General features: G+C 45.0%; 1 long non-coding RNA gene across 2 annotated transcripts in view; it reads right to left on the bottom strand.

Annotated features, from left to right (window-relative positions):
• LOC144784491 (uncharacterized) overlaps nucleotides 1-17,582 on the bottom strand; it is a 39,116-nt gene extending 21,534 nt beyond the window's left edge. For both annotated transcript variants that reach the window (XR_013601651.1, XR_013601652.1), the window contains exons 1-3: nucleotides 17,452-17,582; nucleotides 14,549-14,705; nucleotides 13,857-13,921 (exon numbers count right to left, since the gene is read on the bottom strand). This is a non-coding gene — a long non-coding RNA (uncharacterized LOC144784491). The remainder of the gene's footprint in view (nucleotides 1-13,856; nucleotides 13,922-14,548; nucleotides 14,706-17,451) is intronic.
• Nucleotides 17,583-18,184: the final 602 nt, after the last annotated feature.

The raw sequence follows: 18,184 nt of genomic DNA, 5'->3' as shown, positions 1-18,184 counted from the left end.
GAAGAGGGAGGAAAAATTCCTTCTTCTCGGGATGAGGCTACGATTGTTCTTGTCCTCAAACCTCAAAAATCCCCACTTAATTGTGATTCCTATAGACCCATCTCCCTGCTAAATCTGGATTACAAGTTTTTAGCAAAAATTTTAGCAGAGAGATTGAATGGGGTAGTGGGTAGGTTACTACATTTAGATCAAAAAGGTTTTGTGAGGGGGCGCTCTATCAAGATTTGACGCAAGCATTAGTGGGCACAATTGATCTCGCTGTTCTATATAAGTTACCGATGGCAATTAGAACATTAGATGCTACTAAGGCATTTGACAGCGTTAACTGGGTATTTTTAGCTCAAGTTTTGGAAAAGTGCGAATTGGGTAAGAATTTTTGTAGATCCATATCGACATTTTATCATGCCCCAACAGCAAGAGTATTGATAAATGGTAGTCATACACCATCCATAAAAATAAAGAGAGGTACAAGACAGGGGTGTCCTCTCTCGCCCCTCCTGTTTGATTTGTATATAGAATCATTGGCTGAAACATCTAGACAAGATCAGCGTATTTCACCATTCAAATATAAGAACTGGGAGAAAAAAGTGTCTCTCTATGCTGATGATATGATGCTATATACTTCGGACCCAATTAACACAATACCTGCTATTTATAGCGGTGCCGAGCAGTTTGGCCAAATCTCAGGATATCAGATTAATCAATCTAAATCTGAATGTATGATATGGAATATAACGACTCCCACTTCAATCTCTATCATAAAGCATGAAATAAGATATCTGGGGATACAATTTACTCAAGACTTAGAACAATTAACTGATAGAAATCTGGCGAAAATTGAGAGGGAGTCTGCTGAATCTCTGAGAAGCTGGTCAGTTCTTCCATTGACTTTAATTGGGAGGATAAATATCATTAAGTTGATGCTTCTCCCCAAATTAATTTTCCTATTTCAGAACATCCCGTTAGCTTTTAAAGAAGATAAGCTAAGCAAAATCCAAGCTAAATGGAATTCCTTTGTTTGGGCTTCAAAGAGCACAAGGATCGCATGGAAGAAGTTGCGCAGCAAGAAAAGGAAAGGAGGGCTTTCTGCACCAGATTGGAAATGTTATGCCTGGACATTGCTACTGAAAGCGGGGATAATGCTATTCGATATTCCAGATGAGTCAGAAACAGGTATTATGTTTCAGACAATGTTATTGGGGGCTCAAGGAGGGTCTCAGGGATTTTTGTTTAAGTTTGGGGATCCACGTTTTTTCAAGAAGGTGCGGCTAAAGGTCTTGAGAGATATGGCTTGTGTCTGGGCGAGGGCAAGAAGGGCACTGGCTATTCCATATTATTCGGCACTGGCCCCAATATGGGATTCACCTGGCTCCCCTGAGTGGACTAGAGATTCATTGGTTACTCCTCTTCTAGAGGCTAATTTAAAATCCTGGGGGCAGCTAATTCCGGAAGGGGTTCTATTAAGTTGGGTGGAGATATCCACCCTTACGGATAATAACTTATCTAAGTTCAAATATCTCCAAATCAAGAGTTGGAGCCAGGCAACTACAGGTGAACTTGCTGCCAAGTCAGGGCTGGAGGAATTTTTATTGAGCAAGACTAGGCCAATAAATACATCAACTCTTTATTGGACCATCTTGGATATAGAAGAAGGGGATTTCTCCTTGCCGGCTTATTTATGGGGAGACCAAATTTCAGACGCTGACTTGCAGGAATTATGGCAAGTATCTTTTAATCTGCTTTATATTACAGTCTCACCTGCCAATTTAAAGCGCAACCATCTTTTTTCTCTTCACAGAGTGTATTGGTCTCCTGCTAGGCTGGCAACATTTTCTAAGGGTCCTACTCCCTGTTGCCCTAAGTGTAAACAGGAAAAAGCTGACGACCTTCATATGTTTTTAACTTGTCCAGCCTTAAAGAATTTTTGGGATATGGTAATAAAAGGTATTGAAAAGCTGTTTAATTTCGATATACAGGTTAGTATACAACTTGTTTTTTTTGGAATTTTTTCTAACTATGAGGTACTTCCTCAAGATATAAATAAATTGTCCTTATATTTAATTATTTTGGCACGCAGAGAGATTTGCAAACTTTGGGTTAAAGATACTGCACCTGTATATTTAGATTGGGTTAGAGCATTAAAGAATACACTTAATTTAGACAGAATTAGCTGGAATAGAAGAAAACATTTTTGGATCCCCTGTATTTAATGGTTGGATAGTATGTAAATGGTAAATAGAAACAACTTTGTCCAATGATTATGCCTTTTTGCAGAATGAGCTACCCCAAGGAGCAGTTCAAGGGCCTGGAAAGATAGACGAGCTGAATTGAAGTAATTCTCCTAGATACCATTGGGTACCAGGCGGGTATCTGCAGAAAAAGCATCCATTAAGATCATCAGAGCTTGAGGAGAGACCACTCTGTAGGGCAGGAGATGGTTTGAACCTCTCGCTCTGAGAATATCTTTCTTTTTTGGCGTATGAGGACGAATAAAAAAAAAAAAAAAGTGTTGACAACTCTCTACTTTACTAAACACTAAGTCACACTGCATGAACCGTCCTCTTGGCAGGACCCAATCTACTCGGAGGAACAGAGACTGCTACACAGATGTGTACTAAGTGGGGTACCCATTAGGCTGAAGAGAGGTAACTGAATTCTATTACAGGACCGGAGGCTTCAGATTATGCTTCTCTTTCTTTTACTGTAAACTCACAGTAGCCAATAAACGTACAGTTTCATAAAAATAAACCAAATTAACCATGATGCTCGGCCTAAGCCACGCCTCCTTAGCCCTATAAGAGCCCTGGTAACAGTCCCAGCTTCCTCTTTCTTTGCTGCTCACACAGCAAGAGATAACTGCTATGCTTCTTATATGATTTCATTCATGACTTGTTGATATTACGATAATACTGTTAGCAACGCTTGTGATTTATATAGACAGCTTGTTCGCTGTGTGTATTGTGTGTTTACAGGTCTTTTGCCTGAGTTGCTGAGGTTTGCATTTGTGCCTCGCGGGTGCTTCCCGCGTGTAAGGGGCCGTCTGAGGCGGCATAGCTGAGAGCGCTTCAGCGCGCTTACACGGAGCTCCGCTCCGATCCTGTTTCTGACACCCTGATCAAAGCGCTTCTCGCGCACCAGTGCCACCCGCGTTTGAGGTCGGATCTTACCTCTGGGGCTTCCGGGCACCGGCAGGTAGCGCAAGGGCTCTCCCTCATCGCCCAGAAGCGCATTAGAGCCGCGAACCACCCGGCCGACGTGTGCAGCGTGACGCCCGCCCATTGGGCTATGTTTTGATAGGATTTGGGCGCATGTTGTGCTGCACATGCCGTTTTCTTGCCTAACCACCGTTTTTCACCGCGTTTTCGACGAGCTGGTGGAGAGTGACAACAAAAACTGGTTGTAATAGTGGTTTCTGCCTAATTGGAGTGGGCACACGCTCCCTATATTTTCTTCTTGGCTCCTACACCCGGCTGGGCTGCAAGAATTTGACTACAGCATCTGCTGAGGGGGTCTGGTACTGGTTACTCCGGTTTTTTTAATTGTGTGCATTGGGCTGACCCCTCCCTGACTCCCCTAGAGCCTACCTCTGGTGAACACTAATATTTAATTTCAAGTTACCCCTCTATTGGATATGGAGGAGTGGGTGTATTTTGATGAGGAGGCGGGGGGAGATACTTATGAGGAGCAGCCTGCAGCTGCAGTGGAGGACAAGATTGTAGAGGCCCTCGATGCTTCGGTCCAGGCCTCGGTCAATAAGGCAGTAGAGAGCACAGTGTCTTTGACTGTGCAACAAGCATTGGCGGCTGCGCTCAAACCAATCACCAAGCAGCTGGAGAATTTCGCGAAACGCCATGGGTTTACCAAAGATAAGTCGGTTAAAAAGGCTCCACCAGCCACTAAAGAAGGCAACAATGACCAATGGCCACACACTGGCGCGTTAGGTTCCCTTCCGGCGGCATCAGGGCAGGATCATGGCTACACGGCCAGTGGCAAAGCTAAGAGCAAGCAACACTATGTGGACACAGACACTACTACCACCACAGGTACCGACACCACAGATACGGACGAGGAACCGCCACCGAAGAAGTAGGCAAAGAAATCCGCCTCTTCGGCCTCAATACCTCCTCCTAATACCCCCTTTATCTTCAATCCTAGCGAGATCGTTCACCCTAGATCTTCGGATTGCAGTCCCGGCCACGGCTGTGGTGGAGTACCTACAGGAAAACATTAGAAAGGGGTTTTATAAAGAGGTTCGTACCACCTGAGATCTGAATGCCCTCGACCCGATCTCGCCCATAAGGTGGCGGAGACTCCAGAGATAGACGTTAGCCTGTTGACATTTTTTTAAAAATTTGCAAAGGATGCTAAGAAAGGAATCAACCGCGCCTGGTGCAGTTGCCAAGATAAAATGCTGGACGTGGTAGGTCCATTGGCAAAGATCCTCGAGATGGCGCTGCAAGCCAAGGAATCCAACGTGCCGGTTGACCCAGATATCCTAGCTGGTTGGACCCAGCGTGCCATTTGTTTGTTAGGCAACGCTAATTGCGCACTGTCCACGGAACGGCTCAGGTCACTGTTAATGAGAATGGACTCTAATCTGACGGAGTTGGCAGCGTCAGAACCGGGGCCCTTAGCTGAGGGTAACCTGTTTGGGGAGCTCTTCGTGAAGGACGTCTCCAAGTACGTGGGGACCTTCACTTCGCTAGATAAGGCTCAGGCCGGAATCAAGCTTGTGTTTCACCAACAAATTTTTAACGGGGCCGGACGAGGTCGGGGACGCTCGCCAGGCCGTTTCGCCAACCAAGGTCCCCCCAGAGGCGATTTCGGAAGAGGTCAAGGTGACTGGGATTCGACCAGAGGTGGTACGTTCTATCCCAATCGACGCCGGTTCAACAGAGGCAGATTCCAAGGAGGTGACAACAGGGCAGGTTTCCACGCCCAGAATTCAACAGGTGAGCGCAATCGATTGTTTTCCTATTGCATTGGGGGGTCGCACAAGACATTTCATTCACAATTGGGGTCTTCTGACCCAGGACTCGTGGGTCTTGTAGACTGTTCAAGGGATTTAGCTAGAGTTCTACGAGACTCGCAGACAAAGGACCAGTCCGAGAACTCTCCATTTTTCCCAACAAGAGAGAGTTTTTATAGACGAGATAGAAGAATTGCTTCACAAACACGCTATAGCGGTGGACGATTACAATCCACACGCGTTTTGCAGCAACATCTTTCTAGTTCAGAAGAAGGGAGGAGGTCACAGACTTGTGTTAAATTTGAGGGACTTCAATTACTTCCTGGTATACAACCATTTCAAGATGGAGGGCATTCATCTGTTGGCAGATCTACTGCGGCAAGGCGACTGGATGGTCCGTTTGGATCTAAAAGACGCCTATCTGCCTATTCCCATCTATCCACCTCATCGCCGATTCCTCCAATTTCAGTGGAACGGACGATGGTTCGAATACTCGGCCCGTCCTTTCGGGCTTTCCTCAGCTCCTTGGTGCTTCACCAAGGTGATGAAGCCGGTGGTCGCACACCTTCGAGAACAGGGTATATGGTTGATAATCTACCTGGACGACATCCTGATCATGGCGCACCTTCAGAGAGGTCTGGCTTACTCAGACCTGGTTCCCCTGTCACAGGAAGTGAGAGACGAGATGCAATGGTGGTTGAACCACGTGGAGGCGTGGAACGGCAGGGCCATTTTCAGGTCGCTGCCCGAAGTGGTTATAGAATCCGACGCCAGCCGTTGGGGCTGGGGGGCGCGCTGTGGCGCAGTTTCAACAGGAGGAAGATGGTCTCCTCAAGTCTGGAGTTAAACATAAATTGTCTGGAACTCCTAACACGATCCTTCGCGATCAAGACCCTCTCCCCGCAGCAGACATCGTGTTGCATTCTTCTCCGAATGGACAACGTCTCTGCGGTACGATACATAAACAAACTGGGGGGGACGTGATAGTCCATGCTGGTGCAAATAGACACGGATGGATTTTTGGCATTATTGCCTCAACCGTCAGATCACGGTTATAGCAGAATACATACCGGGACAGTCCAACGTGGTAGCGGACTGGAACTCGAGACACCTGCGGGATTACAGCGATTGGCAGCTGCATCCCAGAATGTTTCAATGGCTACAGGACCTTTGGGGCCCTTGTCAGATCGACCTGTTCGCATCCAGGCTGAGCAGCCATCTGCCCAAGTTCTTCAGCTGGAGGCCGGACCCAGCGGCGGCAGCGACGGATGCTTTTCTGCAGGGCTGTAGGTACAAAAATAGTGGTCAGGGTTTAATGATTATCACATAGGTTACCTCGTAAAAATCTTCACATTAATGAATTATTTAAAGCTTCTTCTGTGCAGTACAAAAAATATTTATTCACACATATTCAGTGTTCAATTTCATTATCATAGGAAGTGTTAAAATTAGAAAGTTAACGTGAGCCAATTGCTTCATTGGTTCATACACATACTGAAGAGCATGAGTCTCAATTTTTCAGTAATAAACTTTCTCCAACATTTTTTCACATTATGACATTTTAACGCGCTCAAGGTGACAAAGAAAGGAGACAGTTTAAGTGGGATGGGTGTGATTGGGAAAAGGTGAGGACTGGGTAAAGGATGTTGTGACCATACTACAATCAAGGTAATATTCAGTACAGCCTTTACAGACTAATATAGTTCATTAGTTCCAATAGATTCTTTAACATAGGGTCCGTATTAATCCATAAGTGGCATCCTATGCTAAGAAGGTAGGTACATTCCGGTCTACGTTTCGACCCCTGGATTAAGGGTTGGTTGAAGCCTCATGCTGGGGTCTTCATCAGGACATTAACGGTGCGGGAGCGCCTGTAATTGATATAGTTATAGTGAGTGGAATGTATCAAGGCATTCAGCGTGGTTGTACTGTGGCTAAGTAATTAAACACAGACTTCTTACTTATTAAATGGCCGTCCAGTGGCCTTTACTGTTGGACCCTCGTCGGTTCCATGGTGGCTGGAACCGACGAGGGTCGAAACGTAGACCGGAATGTACCTACCTTCTTAGCATAGGATGCCACTTATGGATTAATACGGACCCTATGTTAAAGAATCTATTGGAACTAATGAACTATATTAGTCTGTAAAGGCTGTACTGAATATTACCTTGATTGTAGTATGGTCACAACATCCTTTACCCAGTCCTCACCTTTTCCCAATCACACCCATCCCACTTAAACTGTCTCCTTTCTTTGTCACCTTGAGCGCGTTAAAATGTCATAATGTGAAAAAATGTTGGAGAAAGTTTATTACTGAAAAATTGAGACTCATGCTCTTCAGTATGTGTATGAACCAATGAAGCAATTGGCTTGCGTTAACTTTCTAATTTTAACACTTCCTATGATAATGAAATTGAACACTGAATATGTGTGAATAAATATTTTTTGTACTGCACAGAAGAAGCTTTAAATAATTCATTAATGTGAAGATTTTTACGAGGTAACCTATGTGATAATCATTAAACCCTGACCACTATTTTTGTACCTACATTGCTGACCCAGGTCAGAGAGTTCTTAGGGTTAACCCCGTTAATAACTCCTTTCTGCAGGGCTGGTCGGGGGCAGTGAACTACGCGTTCCCTCCCTATCATCTCATTCCACGAGTAGCATCGTACCTTCTCAAGCAGAAAGCGGAGGTGGTCCTGGTGACGCCTCTGTGGAGGTTGCAACCTTGGTTCCCGATGCTGTTAGGGATGTGCTGCGACCTTTCCAGGATGTTGCCCTGGTCGGAATCCCTTCTTCTGGGACCTCTACGGGAACAATATCCATTGATCCTGTCTCAACGCCTAGCGTTGATGGCATGGAGGCTTTCAGGCAACAGTGGAATTTGCCTGGAGTTTCAGTAAAGGCTAATGACTTCATCAAACAGGCTTGGGCCCTTCCACGAGAAAAAGGTATTCTTCAGCCTGGAAGTGATGGTTATGTTGGTGCGTGGAACGGGACTTGGATCCCGTGGGGGCAAGCCTTTCACATGTTGTGAATTTTTTGTCGGAAAAGGCAGCTAGCGGCTTAGCCTATCGATCGGTGAATAATTTCCGATCGGCTATTTCTGCGGGGCACACCCACATTGATGGGAAAGCAGTGGGAGTGCACCCTTTGGTGTGCAAACTCCTCAAAGGCATACGTGTCGCAAACCCTCCCAAGCCCAAATATTTGGGGCTGTGGGATGTTTCTTTAGTAATCAAACTTCTGGATAGTTGGCCCTCTAATGACTTGCTTTCTAGGAAGCAGTTATCAGCGAAATTAGCTATGCTACTATGTTTGTCAGCTTGCAGGAGATCATCGGATGTACGTGCACTGGATATTACAGGTAGAGTATTTACTCCGGAAGGAGTTTCCTTTACTATTACAGGTCGCACAAAAACTATGTCTAGACAGATTGAATATAATGCCTTTCATAGTAATGCCAAACTTTGTGTTGTCCAGTGCTTGAAAGCCTATGAAGAGTGTACTCGTCCTTTGAGACCGACTGGGGTTACCCAGCTTTTGATCGCTGTGCAAAAGCCATTTAAACCTGTGTCCTCTGCCACTATTGCTAGGTGGCTTAAGTTTATCATGAAAGAGTCTGGTGTTGATGTTCAACTGTTTGGGGCGCACTCGGTGAGGGGTGCTATGGCTTCAGTCATATTTGTTAGGAGCTAATATTCAGGATATTATGCATTGTGCTGATTGGTCGTCTGAGTCGACATTCAAACAGTTCTACTATAAGCCGGTGGGAGATATTACATCTGTAGTTTTTGATTCAGCGTTAAACTAGCATAATCTAAAGCCTCCGGTCCTGTAATAGAATCAAAAATTAGCTAGCATTCGCGCCAAGAATGTTCAACTTTATTAAGGACACGGAGGCGAGGATTATCCCACCCGGCTATGTCATGGTATCATCACGCTTACCCATCCGCTAGTATATGCTTGATACTGGTTTTATACAGAAGTTACGGGTTGTTTATATTTCTTTCTAGGTAACGACAAGAAAAACTATTGAAGATTCTTCTGTTGAAGACTGAAGTAGGAACGCTGTTCCCTGTTATTCCATGTTGGAGACTATACTGAAGTTGAAAGAGATTTCCGTGTTATTCCAGGTTGGAGAATGTATAATACTTTTGGATATCGGACTTATTCTGCATGTTCGTGCAAAGAAAGAAGAAGCTGGGACTGTTACCAGGGCTCTTATAGGGCTAAGGAGGCGTGGCTTAGGCCGAGCATCATGGTTAATGTGGTTTATTTTTATGAAACTGTACGTTTATTGGCTGCTGTGAGTTTACAGTAAAAGAAAGAGAAGCATAATCCTCGCCTCCGTGTCCTTAATAGAATTGAAAATTCTTGGCGCGAATGCTAGCTAATTTTTGATTCCAATGATCAGATGAGACAGTGTATTCCTCCACCAGTCACATATACAGGATATAAATACCTCACGGCGGGAAACACATCTGTATATTGTTTAATATTATCCTCATTATTTGTATGCAGAGTGAGTTATTTCCTTTTGGTCCTGAAGAATGCCTGTGAACCCCGGCTGGGGTCTTTGAAGGGCAGAAACATGTTGACCTCAACCAGGGGTATATTTGTTGATAACCCCTAGTCCTCTTTCTTTTCAATCCTGTCCGTGGGTACCCAATAAAAATATTTGGTCCCCTGGAGACAGTTTTAGGATCTTTTTCTATCTCTTTATGCACTCTGCCTCTCACTCATCATTTTTGGTCCCCACTCTACAAAACACCTCAGCTACTCTTTTAGTCCGGAAGAGTTGTAGCCCACACCAGGGACCTTGTGGCCGTTCTGTGAGGAGGGTACCCTATGATGAAGCATGTCACCCTTGGGAGAGTGAGGGTTCTCGTCCTAAGAAAGGTCACTCCTCGCTATAAACAGGTCACACAACCTCTTGGCCCTCTTACTAAAAGTATTTTCCTCTTAGGAGATCTCTCCTCTATGGTTTCCCATTTCATGACCTAGTGTAGTCCTTCAAAAACGTTTCGAGAACGTACTTTCACTGAGTTGTTAACCGTCCACTTCCCAGCTACCCTTGCTATCACTTGTTCACTTGTTAACGTTATGCTTGTCTTTGATCCTTTAAGCCCTCTGTTTCCTTTTAGCTGGATTTGAGCTATAGAAATACCATATACATACATACATTCATCTTTTCAGACGCATATGAAGACACTTTTTACAATCCATGCAGAAGCACTTTTACTAATAAGAACAAGCCTGATGTAGTGAGGGATGGATGCTGCATCCTTTTATTTCGTTTGGATAACAAAAATATATTTCTAAATGTTTCTCTTGAGGCTGCTTTCTCAAATCAAGAATTCTCCGGTACTGCTAAATGTTGGGTTTGTGAAGTGCACATACTCCATTTGGACTTAGTATGTCTCCATCATGCCCCGTTGCCCTGTTTTCCTTCAGTGCTAACCTGTATACAATGCAATCCATAGGTTTCATGCTTTAAAATAGCTAGCCCTGCATAAGGGAACTGTGCACTACCCTGCAGTACATCTGGAAAGAACAGATTGAAAAAAAAACTTCTCAAACAGCACTTTAATAAAAAATGGGATGTATGTTGGGCAAGGCTTCTGAATTATGTGGTTTTGAGGCTGGGCATTTTCTACATAGTTATGTATTTGCAGCATTATCCACATAATCCATCATCTGCTGCATAATCTGTAGATTTTTACAAAAAATATTGTTGCTAGGTCAAATGGATCAAGCGTTACTAAAAACATGACAACACGTGTATCTGTGCAGTGGAAGATCTATTGTAAAGGTTGACTGGTTCCTTTTAGGATGATTATTACTGTATTTGGCTGTTAAACTGATACGTCGGAGGTGAAACTTTTTCCTAGCGTTAACCTGTGCTAAAATGACAAGATAATGAAGTACTATCACAAAATGTGCTGTATTATGCTGCCTAACTCGCCAATTTTGCTGCATAATTTAGTCAACAATGACACAATTTGGTCCTCACCGCCCCATGATTCCAGGTGTCTTGATGTTGGCCTAAACATATAATAGATCGCTTATTGCACACAAAACACCTGGCACAAATCTGCATTTGGCCTCACTGCTCTAATAATCAGACTAAATGCTGTGGGAGGAATGTCACCACTACGATTTCCCTAATACTGACTATTTAAACAAACACTGTTTCGTTATTTTGTTTAACTGCAGATGCATCCCTAATAATTAGAAAACAATATAAAGTAACAATAGACGATAGCAGTGTAACCAGAATACTATGCATAGTTAGAGGTAAGAAGGCTTTTCAGTCTCTCCGCGGAAGAACAATTCATTCTGAAAAATTACAAGTGACTTGTTGTTAACAACCTAACCACTTACATAGCTGGTTGCCAGAAGCCCATGTTCCAGGTATTAAAGCAACGATTGTAAACACACTTCAAGGGATCAGCAGCGAAGATCGGCAATAGTTCCATTTTCAATTCGTCGTGTCTTTAACTCATTCTCAATCCCTCCAAAACGGAATTCCTCCTCTTATCTAGCTCTCTCTCCCTTTCTCCTGTTCAACCCTGGATGGATCAGTTGAATTTACTCAACAGTAAACCCTTGTTGACTGCGCTCAATCCTTAGGTGTCATTCTTGATAATAAAAAAAAAATCAACCTAATCTCACACATCAACTCCATTGCCAAGAGCGCACGTTATAAGCTGCGCCTTCTACGGTGGATTCGTCGTTTCTTCCCGGAGAATGACCTAAAAACCTTGGTCCAATCGCTACTTCTCTCTAGACTGGATTATTGTAATTCTCTTCTGACTGCCTTCCCAAATCTCACCTCTCCCCCCTCAAATCCGTCCTCCATTCAGCAGCCCGCTTCATTTCAGGGTCCAAACGAAGTGACCACATCACTCCTATCCTGTCTTCTCTCCGTTGGCTTCCCATCGAGGCTAGAGCTATTTACAAAACAGTGTGAATCACCCACAAAGCTTTGCACTCTTCCTCCCCTCGCTAAATGGCGAATTGTCTGGAGGCTCAAGACCTTCTCGGAATGCGGAAAACGTCCTGCTTGAGCCCCCCTCCTTAAAAATGGAAAAATTGATGGCGCAATCGTTCCCAGGTAATGCGGTAAGAATCTGGAACTCGCTTCCTCCTCTGCTCCGTGCCATTACCTCCATCCAGGTCTTCAAAGCGGACCTCAAATCTCTTCTATTCCAAAGACACTTTCAGAACTAAATCCCTCCTTCTCAGACCCCGCCAGGAAGTTCTTTAGTCATTGTAAATTTGTCATATATATTTATATTTTTGTTTGTACATTCAGTGCTTGCTGTGTTTGATATTGTGTTCTTTTTGCCAGCGTTGTTTTGATTCTATGACCTGCTATTTTTCGCCAGGAAGTTTTTTAGTCATTGTAAATTTGCCATATATATTTATATTTTTGTTAGTACATTCTGTGCTTGCTGTGTTTGATATTGTGTTCCTTTTGCCTATGTTGTTTTGATTCTATGGCCTGCTATTTTTGTTTGTTCCATTTTTGTAACAGTTCTCTCATGTAACGTAACTGGTTCTATTGTACAGTTCTCTGACACCTTAGGGTAAAGTCCGCGCTTTATAAAAATGCATTACACAAAAGGTAAGACAAGATTGCATCAAAAGCGGCAAGAAGATAACTTGAAGACGTTTCATCTCCATACACGCATTTGAACCTTTTGGTAAGACTATCTTTGAAATAAACCAAGGAAAAGGAAAAATACCCGAAGACCCAACCAACTCTGGCTGTATTTCCTTTACTGTTACAACTTGCACACGTGTGCTCGCCTAGGAATTTGTCGTATTTTTAATAAGTAAATATTTTATAGGGCAAGCCAGCAGTGGGTTCCAAGTTACAAAACAACTTCCCAACATAAATCATAAGCTTGTTTTCGACAAAAGGAATATGGAAACAATAGTAAGTGCAAATATTGTACTTAGATATCATGCTGGTATCGCAAACAGGCATTAGCATATTTGGTAAATCCAGCAGTACAAACACAACGAAAGATCACAGTGAAAGCGTCTAACTAAAACATGCTGCTTTCGCCCGATGTCTGCCCCCGTCTCCCTAATTATTGCTATGAGAGAGTTAGAAACTTTTTCGTGCCCTCGTTCCCTGTGCTGGCTCAATTCAATGGTTGCAGAAACGGAAGTAAGTCAGTGAAACCCCGCCCCAACCACGAATGATACTGAAAAGGGACGAAACTTTCCGTAATGGCAGACATATTTTGGGAAGAAGTACATTTTGTGCATGTACATTGCGTGTTTTCTTTCTATGTTGCGGAAGTGTGAAGAATGTTGTGTGTAAAGTCAGCTGCCCGGTACTGTGTAAAATATGGTATCCTCTTGGGATTGTGTATCCCCTGCTCTTCGTCTTGCATAATTAGGCAGCTCGAACGGGGCCACAGTAGCCCCGCCCACCTCAGACGAGGCGAACGTCGGCTTTAGAAGGCAGAAGCAGCAGCGCTCCGAGCCGAGATCCTGCTACAAATGCACCCACCATCACTCTGCTTATTGAGAGAAAGGGTAACTATCATTAAAGTGCTTAACAGTTCTCCTGCCGTGACCTCCGACAGTTTCCACAACAGCCCAAAAATATTAATTAACTGTAAAACAAAGGAGAAAAATAAATGGAAATCTGGAACGAAATTAACACAGGGAAAAGACAGTAAATAGGGAGGGGAACCATGAGCACAGTAATAGACAAGTTAGGTATCGCATTTACGAGAGTTTCATAAATGCGAGACCTATTGCATTGCAAATGCTTGTTTCTTAGATTGTTTTAGCTATTTCTATTCTCAAATTCTACGTTCATTAATAAAAACGAGACAAAACCAACAATTTATCTCACTTGGAAGAGGTGTGGCGCCGTGGCTAGGGAGACTGAGTCCGGACAGAGGTAATGGGACAGAACACCTGCAAACATGGAAAGGAATACACACATTCAGGATAATTACCAACACTAGCAGCCTCAAAATTCTTCTTTAACTCAAATCCAATAGCTACATGATCGGCTCCAGGGAAACCAGATTTGTATATATACAGAATATTTACACAAATTAAATAAAACTGGAATAGAGTGCATAATAACACAACATAAGTGCAAACAAATTGAGTAGAAGTAGACATTGCCCAAAACTCAAACCCAGGCCAGCATACGAGGAAACTCCAAAAAATAGTGTATACAAGAAAGAAGAAAGAATTTACATGCTACAGAGAACCAGCGCCAAAAAGGAAAGGAAAAAGGGGGGGCAGGCAATGAGTGTATAACATGTACCAATCCCACATGCAGAGAGAAAATTCACATATACTACTCAGTCGCATACCCGTAGTTAAAGATGCACACAGAGCGGCTGGTTTTTCTAAAACAAGGGGCAACTTACGGCCCAGGCAGATAGGACTTCCCAGCAAGACTCTATAGAGAAAAAATATATAAACCAGAGCATGCATAGTAACCAACTAAGGAGATATCCTATAAGAGAGGAGGTCCTTAAGGAACTAAATGCACACCCCTCAAGGAGAATAGGGTAATGGAGAACCTACCAAACGATTTCCAGGAGGGTCCTTCTCCACAGCATACAAGTAACTCCCTCTGAGGGGCCACAGAGTGAGGACGGGATATCACACCTCGCAAGGTAGATGGGGTGACAACAGCATCATATTCTCAAGGGATCGGTGGCCTGAATAGCAGGATCGTAGCCTAGATCACACAGAAAAGGTACAAAGGACAACATAAGGTTCAACAGGGCCTAAAAAGTTAAACTGTCTGCAGAAAATCACAAAGACCCGGCACAGTCGCCCACTATGCAACCAATGGAAAGAGATGATCCATGGACAGACGCGAGCAGCAGGTAAGCCGAGATATTCCCCAATAAACTTTTTATTTTGCAATAAGGTATAGAAAAAAAAACAAAAAGAAAAAAAAAAAAAAAACAGTTACATGTATATCATGGACGCATAGTTTCTCATTAGTTCCCAATGCAATTCAGGCCCTGGCGAAGTCTCGTCATTTTCAAACAAAATTAACAGTTACAGTAATACAGATGAGAAGGAAATAGACAGTATATCTTAGCAGTCATGTGTATCCCACAAAACTTTCAGTTCTGGTCCAGTGCGCAATTTGGCCATTCAGCGTACAGCCCTGAATGCTTAGCCAAGTCAGTAAATAGAACTAAAATCACAACTGTGATAACCTAACAGGTGTCATCATCTCACAAGAACGTCGTATCCATACACAGATAAGTTCCCACCCACCGCACACAGTCCGCATATGTGTACAATGGTGTCCTCCAGGTCCCGCCCCAACCCATCACAACTCGCAGTAGTACACATCAGTCCCTCCCTCTTATTCATCGTCTTCATCCGATTCCACATCCTCGTCCTCCGGCAAGGGTGCACACGGCTCCCCCCTGTACTTGTTCCAAGGCAACCATACTTTATTCCATTTACGGGGACAAGCCCGCAATACATACACCGCCCTCTCCTTCACCATCAGAATGTCCATATTTTTAGTCCAGCCATGCACCGTAGGCACGTCTGGGGCTCCCCACTTCTGTGCAATGTCTCGTTTTGCCACTGTTACAGCTAACGTGACCCATAACTTTCCATACCTGCTCAGGTCTGTAGGGTCCCAAATATTTAATAGGCATTTACGGGGTTCAGGGAGAAGTGACACCCCAAGGACTTGGGATAACGTGCGCATGATTCGTCTCCAGACTTCCCGGATCAGTGAACAGTCCCAGAGTGTATGGAGTAATGTACCCTCCTCCCCACAGCCTCTGAGACAGAAGGGGTGCGGCGCCTTCTGTATCTTGTGTAGAAGTGTCCTGGTGTAGTAGGTGCGGTGTAAGATCTTGAGCTGGACTAATCTGAACCTAGCCGATATGCCCACTTCCCTCGGTGATGCCAGTGCCTCATTCCACTCAGTATCATCCATGTCCCCTATATCCTCAACCCACCTCTCTCTAAGTTTCTGTGTGGGGATCGCCAGATTGTTAACCAGTTTCTTGTACGTAAGAGAGGTCGCCTTCTGCTCCATAAATTCCGTCAATAACCTGTCCTCCAAAGGTGACGATTCAGGAAGTGCGGTGTCATGTGGAATGGCTTGAAGGAGGGCGTGACGAATCTGCACATATCTGAACGTTTCAGTGGGGCCCATACCATACTGTTGCTGCAGCTGTGAGAATGCAATTACCGAGTCCCGCTCCCAGAGGTCTCCCACCACCGATATCCCTATTTGGTCCCAGCGTGCAAAACCTTTGCTGGATCTCAAGTTCCCTAGAGACTTCGTGTCCCACAGTGGCGTCATTTTAGTAATCTTCCCCTTCCATCCCAGGCGAGATTGCGCCGCATGCCATAAGGTAGCCGTATGCAACGTTGGGCCAAGCAACGCACGAACCCGTGAGTGGTCGTATAACACTGACAGCATGCTATCCGCTCCTAATTGCGACCAGTCCGCTTTATATGCGGGGTCATCCCGCGGAACATGGATCCAGCAATTAATCACCTTAAGTTGGGATGCCCAATAATACAATTGAAGGTTAGGAAGGGCGATTCCACCGTCGTACCAGCCCTGAACCAATTTTGCATATGCTATACGGGCCGGGCCGTTGCCCCACAACAGGGCAGATACCTGCGCGGCCACCTGGCGGAAGTAGCGCGGAGCCACAAGGTGGGGGGCGTTTTCCAACACGTAGAGGAACCTAGGGAGTGCCATCATTTTAAATAACGCTGCCCGCCCTAGGAGGGTCAATGGAAGGGCAGCCCAATATTTAACATCTGCACGTAATCGTGTCAGAGGTGGCACCAGGTTCGCCGTGTAGAAGTCCGCCGCAGTTGCGGTGATGACAATACCAAGGTACTTAAAGGAGCCGTCCGCTAGTTGCAGGGGGCAGTCAGGCCTTAACAAGGGTGTCTGGCCCCGAAGGACGAATAATATGGATTTGGACCAGTTCAGGGTGTAGCCGGACGCCTTCCCGTGCAAGCCGAGATATTCTGCGGGGGGGCCTTCTTCAGCGAGTAAAACCGGGGCCAGGGGAACGAGAATAGAATTCAAAGAGCGGGCGTGCCAGCTCAACTGTGGATGAATACTATATCCACCCGTGTGGAAAAAGGAGAGATAATGCATACATTATGTCTAACGGCATGCTCCTAGTCAAATGAATGGCCATCCAGTCTCTGCTCAAAGTTACGGAGCAGAGGACATAGCCACGCACAGTACGCCTATCTGGATCAAGCAGGGGACCGGACACTCTACGGCGATGGGGTCCAACTACTGCAGCTCCCGAGCCAGTCCGATCAGAGTTTGAGGCTAATCGAATTAACTATTGAGCCCTCATCCAATAGCTCGCTGGAAGGCTTGGGAATATCAAGAAAAGGAACCTACTTAAAGGGCACCACCCCCATTCAATATGCAAACCGGTCTCCCAAGCCGAATTCCCGCTTACCGCAGAAACGGAGCAGCGTCGCCACCAAGCAGAAATTCCTGATGGCTCTAGAGCGGTCGGACGTCCCAGGATAACGGCGTCACACCGGCAACGCGACGTTTCGCAGTTATATTCGCGATCGCGTGAATCTGAAAACGTAACAGGACGTCATACGGGTAGACATAGAAGACAGACTGCTGAAGAAAGGGGTGAGCAGATGCTATCTCGACGGCCATCTTAACAAGGGGGCAAGAATCCAATAATCTAGAAAAACTAGATTTAGTTTTTTTTGCTAAACTTGAATTCTAAAGAATGCAATACTGGAACCCGAACCGGGAGAGTTGGTGCTGGGGACTCTAGGAAATGAAGCGGAAGGTAGATGAGTACCAGGGCTGGCAGACTGTGGGCTCAAGCTCCCTCCCCCCACCCACACATCCATAATCAACGCCTAACTCAATCAATCAATCATAATATTTGTAAAGCGCGCTACTTACCCGTGAGGGTTTCAAGGCGCTGAGGGGAGGGGGGGAGCTGCTACTGTTCGAATAACCACGTCTTGAGGAGTATCCTGACCGGTGTTGTGGAGTGCTTTGTGTGCGTGGGGGAAGAGCTTGAAGGTTATCCTCTTGTTGACGGGGAGCCAGTGCAGGTCTTTCAGGCGGGGTGTGATGAGGCTGCAGCGCGGGATGTTGAGAATCAGACGTGCTGAAGCGTTCTGGATGCGTTGGAGCCGTTTGAGGAGCTTTGTCGCGGC

Source organism: Lissotriton helveticus, chromosome 10 (genome assembly GCF_964261635.1).
Source record: "Lissotriton helveticus chromosome 10, aLisHel1.1, whole genome shotgun sequence".
Taxonomy (NCBI): domain Eukaryota; kingdom Metazoa; phylum Chordata; class Amphibia; order Caudata; family Salamandridae; genus Lissotriton; species Lissotriton helveticus.
This window is presented reverse-complemented; position numbering and strand designations above follow the sequence as displayed.